General features: G+C 49.4%; 1 non-coding gene across 1 annotated transcript; it reads left to right on the top strand.

Moving 5' to 3' along the window:
* Positions 1 to 6,113: 6,113 nt before the first annotated feature.
* TRNAA-UGC lies at positions 6,114 to 6,185 on the top strand. Its single transcript has one exon. It is a non-coding gene; the product is annotated as a tRNA-Ala (tRNA).
* The last annotated feature ends 2,844 nt before the right edge of the window (positions 6,186 to 9,029 follow it).

Genomic DNA, 9,029 nt, shown 5'->3' with positions numbered 1-9,029 from the left:
TGTCACCAGATGGATCAGACTGAACAGGTTTCAAACCTCCAGGAGGCTCTTACCTTCTAAACAGGGACGGCTGTTTTCTAGTAAAATCACGAAAAGGGAAGGAGAAAACTCGAAAGAGGTTCCTCCTGGTGCTCACATCCGTGAACCCGAATACTCTCTCAGTCCTCAAAGAGAGACCCGGAGAAGGAGACTTGCTGAAGCAAAGCCACAGGAGTCTCTGAGGTTTCCCTGGCCCCTCGCTCCTGTCCTGCCTGGCTGATGTCAGCATCTCTCTGTGAGGTCACCACCTCCCCAAAACCTTTGACCAATGGTCTGAGGTCCTGCAAAAGGCCTTTGTGATGTCACTGCCACACCCCTCCCTTGCTGCGCCAATGTCCTGCCCCTAGCCAGCCACTTTGGAGGTTTGAGCTACTCCCTGTGGATCACCTGTATCAAGGAGCGTTCGTTCTAGGCAGCAAGCTGGCTAGACAGGAAAACATCAGATGCTGCTCTCAATGCTACACTCAGTTTTTCAGAAATGAGTTGACTTTATGGCCAGAAGAGACCATTAGAGCATCTAATCTGACCCCCTGCATATCACAGGCCTCCTGTATGACACAAGAGCTACTTTTGGGGCAAACACATTCCAGAAAGGCATCTAGTCTTCATGAAATGACATCAAGAGATGGAGAATCCACCACTTTCCTTGGTAACTTGTTCCTGTGGTCAATCATCCTCACTGTTGAATCTTTGTGCCTTAGTTGTAATATGAATTTGTCGCTTTTCACCTTCCAGACATTGGGTCTTGTTATGCTTTTCTCTGCTAGACTAAAAAGCCCTTTATTATCCCATCTTTTCTCTCCATTAATGCACTTCAACACTTCAATGAAGTCACCTTTCAATCTTCTTTTGATAAGTTGGACAGGTTGAGCTCTTTCAGTAGCTCACTAGAAGGCATTTTTCTCCAGCCCTCAGGACATTTGGTGGCTCTTTGCTGCCCCAGCTCCAATTTCACAACATCTTTTTCAAATGAGGACATCAAATCTGGAGGCAGTATTACAGTATCAGTCTCACTGATGCCGTGTCACCTCCTGTGGCGTTACTGACATAATCTGTAACTGTATAGATCACCGTTGTGACCGCTGTTCTATATTTGCAGCCAATATTGTAGAAAGGTTGTCATGTAAGGGGTCTATGGAGAGGTTCTGATTGGTTGATTATAATGATGCCATCTCTAGATGTGTATCATTTTTGTAGTTGACGTTATAAGTATTGGCTCTGTTCTGTCCATATTTCAAACTTGTGCTCTGCTTCCGGGAAACACCCCAGCCAGACAAGTTGGTGTCAGTTCTGCCCAGCCTGCTTGATGGCCCATTAAAGACCATCAGCTCTACAATCGACCCACTGAGAGAAGGCAGATATGCCTTGTAACTCAGCAAGGTCTGCAGGGACCTGCCTATGGACAGAACTCTAATGTTTTTCTATGCCACGTGCTGGACAGAGTGTCCTTGGGACAAAGAAAGCAAAGACCACATGGCAAGAGACTATAAAAGGCTGATGCCTTATCTCCATCTTGTCTTCAATCCTGCTTCATACCTCTGGAGAGACTTTGCTACAAACTGAAGCTCTGTACAAAGGACTGAATGGCCCATCCCAGCTGTTTATTGAACCTGCAGTTTATTCCATCAGCCTGAACCAAGAACTTTCCCATTACTGTATGTGAAGGGTTAAAATCCATGTGCATGTTATATAACAACCTGGTCTATGGATTGTGGCAGCTCTTTTCCAGACCCGAAGTCCAGACTATGGTCTAGCCCACTATGACTCTTTTGATGGTTTAAATTACACTCACAGGCACTGATGATATTACTGAAAGTTTGGGAGTTAGGAGCTGGTAGGTCAGTGGCCCAGTCCCCTCACAGATGACCCCGTCCCTGTGGGACAGGGGCAGGTCTGAGCTCTCACACCAAATGCCTCATTGTGGCTGCCAGAATCTGTGGGCAGCTCGTTTAGTTTATGCCGAGGGTTGAGTCCTGCTTCGTGCACCATGTGTGAGAATGAAAATCCTAAACCGCCCTTTGAAATGACAAAAGCAGCAGGACGTGTTATTGTCCCTGCTCCAAAGCAGACAGACTGATGGAGAAATGCCATTGAGACCAGGGTAATACTCCACTGCTGTTCTACCTTTTTTACTTGCTACACTCCCTCCCAGCCTTGTGGGGTCTCAGAGCCCGGTACTGAGCCTGAGCCGAGATGTCTACACTGCAAATTTACCACCCCACAGCCCAAGCCCCCGGAGCCTAAGCTGGTATGGGGCAGCTCTGGGTGTTTCATTGCAGTGTGGACATAAGCCTATTGTGTTTCATTTCTTAGGTTCTGCTGCCATCGTGTGGCCATTTCCTTCCCCTCCTTTCTGTCGAAAGCGCAGAGCCCAGTTCCTCCAGGGGGAGAAGGACGTCTTCCTTCTTTCCTTCCTCAACAGCCCCTTCCCTGGAGAGTCCTTTGCTGGGGTCTGGGTGGGGAACAGCTGTTTCTGAGGATTAATTTCATATTAATGTTGTTGATCTATAGATTTTACAGCCAGACTAGATCACTAGGTACCTCTGCTCTGACCTGATTCAGAACAGAGTCCAGAGAATTTTACCCAGTGACTCCTACATCCACCCCAAGATCTTCTGGCTGAACGAGGAGGGTTCATTCAGAAAGTCATCGTGTTTGGGTGTAAAGGTGTGAAATGATGGGGAAATTGGCCCCTCTTTCATGTTTAAATGCTGTAACTTCTACACCTAGACCGGGGTGGCCCAACCTGAGCCTGAGAAGGAGCCAGAATTTCCCAATGTAACTGCCAAACGTGCACCTTTATATGCAACTACTGAGTCAATTGTGAACCTTCCCATCATTGTCCTTTGCTCTTAATCCTGAGGCTATTGCCCCATCATGGGGCCATTTCCCGCCTCTCTTTCATACAGAAGCACAATTTTCTTTGCACAGACACAGGAACAGCAAGATCTTTCTCTGTCCCTTGTGCAAAGCAGGGGGCCAAATTCCATGGAAACAATGGGCAAGCAGGGGGCTCTGGGCACATCCAGCCCTGGCCGTGAGATGTTCCCTCCCCTCTTTCTTTATGCCCCTGTTGTTATTTCATGGATTGTCTGGGATGGGGAAAAAGCTGAGTTCCCTCCAGGTGGAGGGGAAAAGAACCCTGAAAATCTCAGGACCCAACCCTGCTACCAGGATCACTGAGGTGCTGGGAATCTGCCTGGGAAAGGGACTGTGTGAATTGTCAAGGTGGGGAACGAATAAAAATCTACAACTAGATCCACCTCATTAACCACCGACACAGGCTAATCCTGCTGCTGATAGAAGGGAAACTGGGAGCCATTCTTTGCTGTCAAGTATCAGAGGGGTAGCCGTGTTAGTCTGGTTCTGTAGAAGCAGCAAAGAATCCTGTGGCACCTTATAGACTAACAGACGTTTTGCAGCATGAGCTTTCGTGGGTGAATACCCACTTCTTCAGATGCAAGTGGTGGAAATTTCCAGGGGCAGGTTTATATGTGCAAGCAAGAAGCAAGCTAGAGATAACGAGGTTAGATCAATCAGGGAGGATGAGGCCCTGTTCTAGCAGTTGAAGTGTGAAAACCAAGGGAGGAGAAACTGGTTCTGTAGTTGGCAAGCCATTCACAGTCTTTGTTTAATCCTGAGCTGATAGTGTCAAATTTGCAGATGAACTGGAGCTCAGCAGTTTCTCTTTGAAGTCTGGTCCTGAAGTTTTTTTGCTGCAGGATGGCCACCTTAAGATCTGCTATTGTGTGGCCAGGGAGGTTGAAGTGTTCTCCTACAGGTTTTTGTATATTGCCATTCCTAATATCTGATTTGTGTCCATTTATCCTTTTCCTTAGAGACTGTCCAGTTTGGCCGATGTACATAGCAGAGGGGCATTGCTGGCATATGATGGCATATATTACATTGGTGGACGTGCAGGTGAATGAACCGGTGATGGTGTGGCTGATCTGGTTAGGTCCTGTGATGGTGTCGCTGGTGTAGATATGTGGGCAGAGTTGGCATCGAGGTTTGTTGCATGGATTGGTTCCTGAGCTAGAGTTACTATGGTGCGGTGTGCAGTTGCTGGTGAGAATATGCTTCAGGTTGGCAGGTTGTCTGTGGGCGAGGACTGGCCTGCCACCCAAGGCTTGTGAAAGTGTGGGATCATTCTCCAGGATGGGTTGTAGATCCCTGATGATGCGCTGGAGGGGTTTTAGTTGGGGACTGTATGTGATGGCCAGTGGAGTCCTGTTGGTTTCTTTCTTGGGTTTGTCTTGCAGTAGGAGGCTTCTGGGTACACGTCTGGCTCTGTTGATCTGTCTCCTTATTTCCTCGTGCGGGTACTGTAGTTTTGAGAATGCTTGGTGGAGATTTTGTAGGTGTTGGTCTCTGTCTGTGGGGTTAGAGCAGATGCGGTTGTACCTCAGTGCTTGGCTGTAGACAATGGATCTTGTGGTGTGCCCGGGATGGAAGCTGGAGGCATGAAGGTAGGCATAGCGGTCGGTAGGTTTTCGGTATAGGGTGGTGTTAATGTGACCATCAATTATTTGCACCGTAGTGTCTAGGAAGTGGACTTCCCTTGTAGATTGGTCCAGGCTGAGGTTGATGGTGGGGTGGAAGCTGTTGAAATCATGGTGGAATTTTTCTAGAGTCTCCTTCCCATGGGTCCAGATGATGAAGATGTCATCAATGTAGCGTAGGTAGAGAAGGGGCGTGAGTGGACGGGAGCTGAGGAAGCGTTGTTCCAGGTCAGCCATAAAAATATTGGCATATTGTGGGGCCATGCGGGTGCCCATAGCGGTGCCACTGATCTGGAGATATATGTTGTCATCAAATTTGAAATAGTTGTGTCTGAGGATAAAGGCACAGAGCTCAGCAACCAGTTGTGCTGTGGCATCATCAGGGATACAGTTCCTGACAGCTTGTATTCCATCAGCGTGTGGGATGTTGGTGTAGAGAGCCTCTACATCCATGGTGGCCAGGATGGTGTTTTCTGGAAGGTCACCAATGCATTGTAGTTTCCTCAGGAAATCAGTGGTGTCACGGAGATAGCTGGGAGTGCTGGTGGCATAGGGTCTGAGTAGAGAGTCCACATATCCAGACAGTCCTTCAGTGAGAGTTCCAATGCCCGAGATGATGGGGCGTCCAGGATTTCCAGGTTTGTGGATTTTGGGCAGTAGATAGAATAGCCCTGGTCGGGGCTCTAAGGGTATGTTTATTTGTTCCGGTGTAAGTGTAGGGAGTGTCCTGAGTAGATGGTGCAGTTTCTTAGTGTATTCCTCAGTGGGATCTGAGGGAAGTGGCCTGTAGAATTTGGTGTTGGAGAGTTGTCTGGCGGCCTCCTTTTGGTAGTCAGACCTGTTCATGATGACAACAGCACCTCCTTTATCAGCCTCTTTGATTATAATGTCAGGATGGTTTCTGAGGCTGTGGATGGCATTGCGTTCTGCACGACTTAGGTTATGAGGCAAGCGATGTTGTTTTTCCACAATTTCTGCCTGTGCACGTCGGCGGAAGCATTCAATGTATAGGTCCAGACTGTCATTTCGACCCTCAGGAGGAGTCCATGTGGAGTTCTTCTTTTTGTGCTGTTGGTGGGAGGGTAACTGTGTATCAGTGCACTGTTCAGTGTTGTCCTGGAAGTATTCTTTGCTGTTCAGCCATGGAAACAGTGACCCAATTGCACCGCAGTGAATGTGCTGGGGAAAGCTAGAGTTTACAGGCAGGTGGAAATAGCAGATCCTAGAAACACCTGGAGCTCCGCACACCACTTCTGCCACCAGGGTGAGGTGTTGAGCTGCTCACAGCATCCCCTGCTATGACCTTGCAGCAGGGGATTGCAGCACCCCCAACCCAATGCAGGGGAGATGGCTGAGTGTATCTCTGCACCCTGAGACCAGGGCAACCACTCTCTCTGCCCCACACATAGAATCTGGCCCTGCTGAAAAGTGACCCCTATGAAGAAGTCACCTCCAGGAGAGCAGGATTGGTCCTCAGAGAGGGGAACGGGCTTCTCGTGAAGCTTATAGGTCACTGGATGCTCTGGAAACAGGAGGGCTCTGAGTGTAACCCATAGCAAACACAACCTGCTAGGGGATATAGCTCAGTGGTTGAGCACATGCTTTGCATGTATGAGGCCCTGGGTTCAATCCTCAGCATCTCCATGATCATTTTTTCACACTGCTGCTTTGCTCATGCCCAGAGGGGATGTGGCCCACCAGTCTCCCTGCACCAGTTTCAGTCCTGCTCAGTGAGGGGCAAGTGCCAATTGCATGGAAGGTCGGCGGGGGGTTCTGCTCCTAAGTCACCTCGGTACATTTAAGATTCCCAACCGCTGTGCTGCTTGGGACAATGGTAGATGAGAAGGGCGAATCCTCCAGCACTGGAGGGAAAGGTCCCATCTGCACAACCCGAGAGGCAAGGAAACAGAGGGGTAGTCAGTGCTCAGGGAGGAGAGAGGTCAGTGATTTACTCCCAGCAGGGGACACTGTCTTTTTGAGTATCAGAGGGGTGGCCGTGTTAGTCTGGATCTGTAAAAGGCGACAGAGTCCTGTGGCACCTTCTAGACTAACAGACGTATTGGAGCATTAGCTTTCGTGGGTGAATCCCCACTTCGTCAGATGAATGGAGTGGGAATTCTGTGCCTGGCTAGCCAACTACAAAAGCAGTTTCTCCTCCTTTGGTGATCACACCTCAACTGCTAGAAGAGGGTCTCATCCTCCCTGATTGAACTAACCTCCTTATCTCGAGACTGCTTCTTGCCTGCATATTTATACCTGCCTCTGCAAATTTCCACTACATTCATCTGACGAAGTGGGATTCACCCACGGAAGCTTATGCTCCAATACGTCTGTTAGTCTGTAAGGTGCCACGGGACTCTTTGTCTTTTTGAGGCGAGTGCTGCTGGCTTGGGATGGTGCTGACGATGGATAGAAAAAAGGCTGGAGTCAATGGCAGATGGGACCACAGAAGGGGAAGGGGAATGGCAGCCCCACAGAAGGTCCTGGGTGCTCAGATGCCCCCCGTTATTGCACCCAGGCCTGTCCTAGAGAGAGAAAAGACATAGAGGGACCCAGCCCCCCTACAGTGATCCCATGGACAAGAACCTGGTTGGGAGTGGGGTGAAGGTTCCCTCTGGGCAAAGGGGAGCTGAAATCCCTCCGCGTTCTGGAATTTAAGCAATGAAAGCTTCAAACCCTGCACGGGTGTGGGCTGAGGTGCATCAGCAGAAGATTGGGCTGGACAGGGGTGGCAGGTTTGTATAATTTTTGGTGGTGCCCAGAATGGGACCAAGTCCTGCCCCACACACCTGTGTAAGGCTCTGGGAAGGAGTTTGGATGTGGGAGGGAGAGGGGTTGGGCTCTGGGAGAGTTTGGGTGCAGGGTCTGGGCTCAGTCAGGGGGTTGTGGCGAAGGAGGCAGTGTGGGGGGCAGGCTCTTGGAGGGAGTTTGGGTGCAGGTGTGGGGTCTGGGCTGGGGCAGGGGTTGCAGGAGAGGGTGAGAGGTGCAGCATTTACCTCGGGCATATCCCGAAAGCAACCCGCAGCCCCTAAGCTGGAGGGCCGGGGGCGTCTCTGCGCACTGCTGCCCGCAGACTCCACCCCTGCAGCTCCCATTGCCACAGTTGGCATAGTTGGCAGTTGGGGCGGGGGCAGCATGTGGAGACCCCCCCCCCACCACAGTTGTTCTTCTCACAGCTGGCTGATGGGGGGCAGCAGGGGATCTCCCAAATCTGGGGAATCTCTGTGCCCCACTGTTAGGTCTCCATCCTGTCTCCCCCTAACCACGCACACCACTCCCCTCCCCATTATCAGTGTTTTAGAGAGACCCCTCCCTCCCTTTATGGGATACAGACTCTCTGTGACAGAGACTGACTGGGGCTTCTCTCTGCATGGCCCCAGTGGGGAAGGAAAGAGACTGGGGGAGGGGGAGAAGATGGGCAGAAGGAGTCTAATGGGGCAAAGCCAGAATAGAGGAGATTTTCTTCCTGTTAAAATGTACTGGAGTCTCATCGCTGAAAAGCCGCATCTTGAGTTAAGTTTGAACCAGCAGCCTTTCAATTACCAGGCAAAGGTATGAACCACAGAGACTGATAACTGCCTGCTTCCCAAATGTGTTTAAAAAACATCTACAGGGGTGCAACTGGTTAGTGGAGAGGGGCCATCTGTTGGGGTTATGAGTTCAAGCTTTCTCTCAAGACCTTGTTTCTCTTACTTGTGTAGTTTGTTTTGCCTAATTCATACACAAAGTGCTATGGTAGAAAAAGGAGAGTAAGTTCTAAAATGTAGAGGTGCGTGCATACTTTAGAAACATCCCCCCTGTGCTGCCATTAGTTCCAGCAGATTGTTCACTGGAAGGGCAAATTGATTTCTTTGCTGCTGAGAAAGATGCCAGGACAGGTCTGTGGGCACCAGATCTCTCTGCTTCTTCCAGTTCCTTCCCTGCTCCAGTCACTGCTGTAGGAGGATCTTATATGCACTGAGCCTAAACATTTTCCTGGGCCTTCTTAGCATAGTTGGCAGCATGTCAGACTCATACTCAGTAGGTCCTGAGCTCACACCTCAGAAAAGACAATGGTTTCTGCTCCCTGCTTCAGATTTTCTAAAGGAAATCAGACAAAAGAAGCTATAGGAGAGTGGCTCCTAGACACTCTAACACACACAGATTTTTCTAAGGCATTAACTTTTCCTTCTCTGTGGAGTTTGTATTCTCCATAGAGCAAAATAAAACAAAAACATGCAAGTCTAAGACCAATACAGTATGAAACTCAATACAGATAAAATCTCACCCTCAGAGATCTTCCAATAAGCTTCTTTTGCAGACTAGACTTGTTTCTTGTCTGGGCCCAATCTTTTCACCTGGCATAGTCCTTGTTCCAGCTCAGGTGGTAGCTAGGGGATTTCTCATGACTGCAGCCACCTTTCTTTCTGTTCCACCCCCTTAAACAGCTTTGGTACAAGGCAGGAATCTTTTGTCTCTCTCCTGGGGAAAAGCCCCAGGTTTAAGATG

The sequence above is a fragment of the Mauremys mutica genome, unplaced genomic scaffold (genome assembly GCF_020497125.1).
Source record: "Mauremys mutica isolate MM-2020 ecotype Southern unplaced genomic scaffold, ASM2049712v1 000322F_np12_subseq_417573:431932_obj, whole genome shotgun sequence".
NCBI lineage: Eukaryota > Metazoa > Chordata > Testudines > Geoemydidae > Mauremys > Mauremys mutica.
Note: the sequence above shows the minus strand (reverse complement) of the source record. Positions and strands in the feature narration are given on the sequence as shown.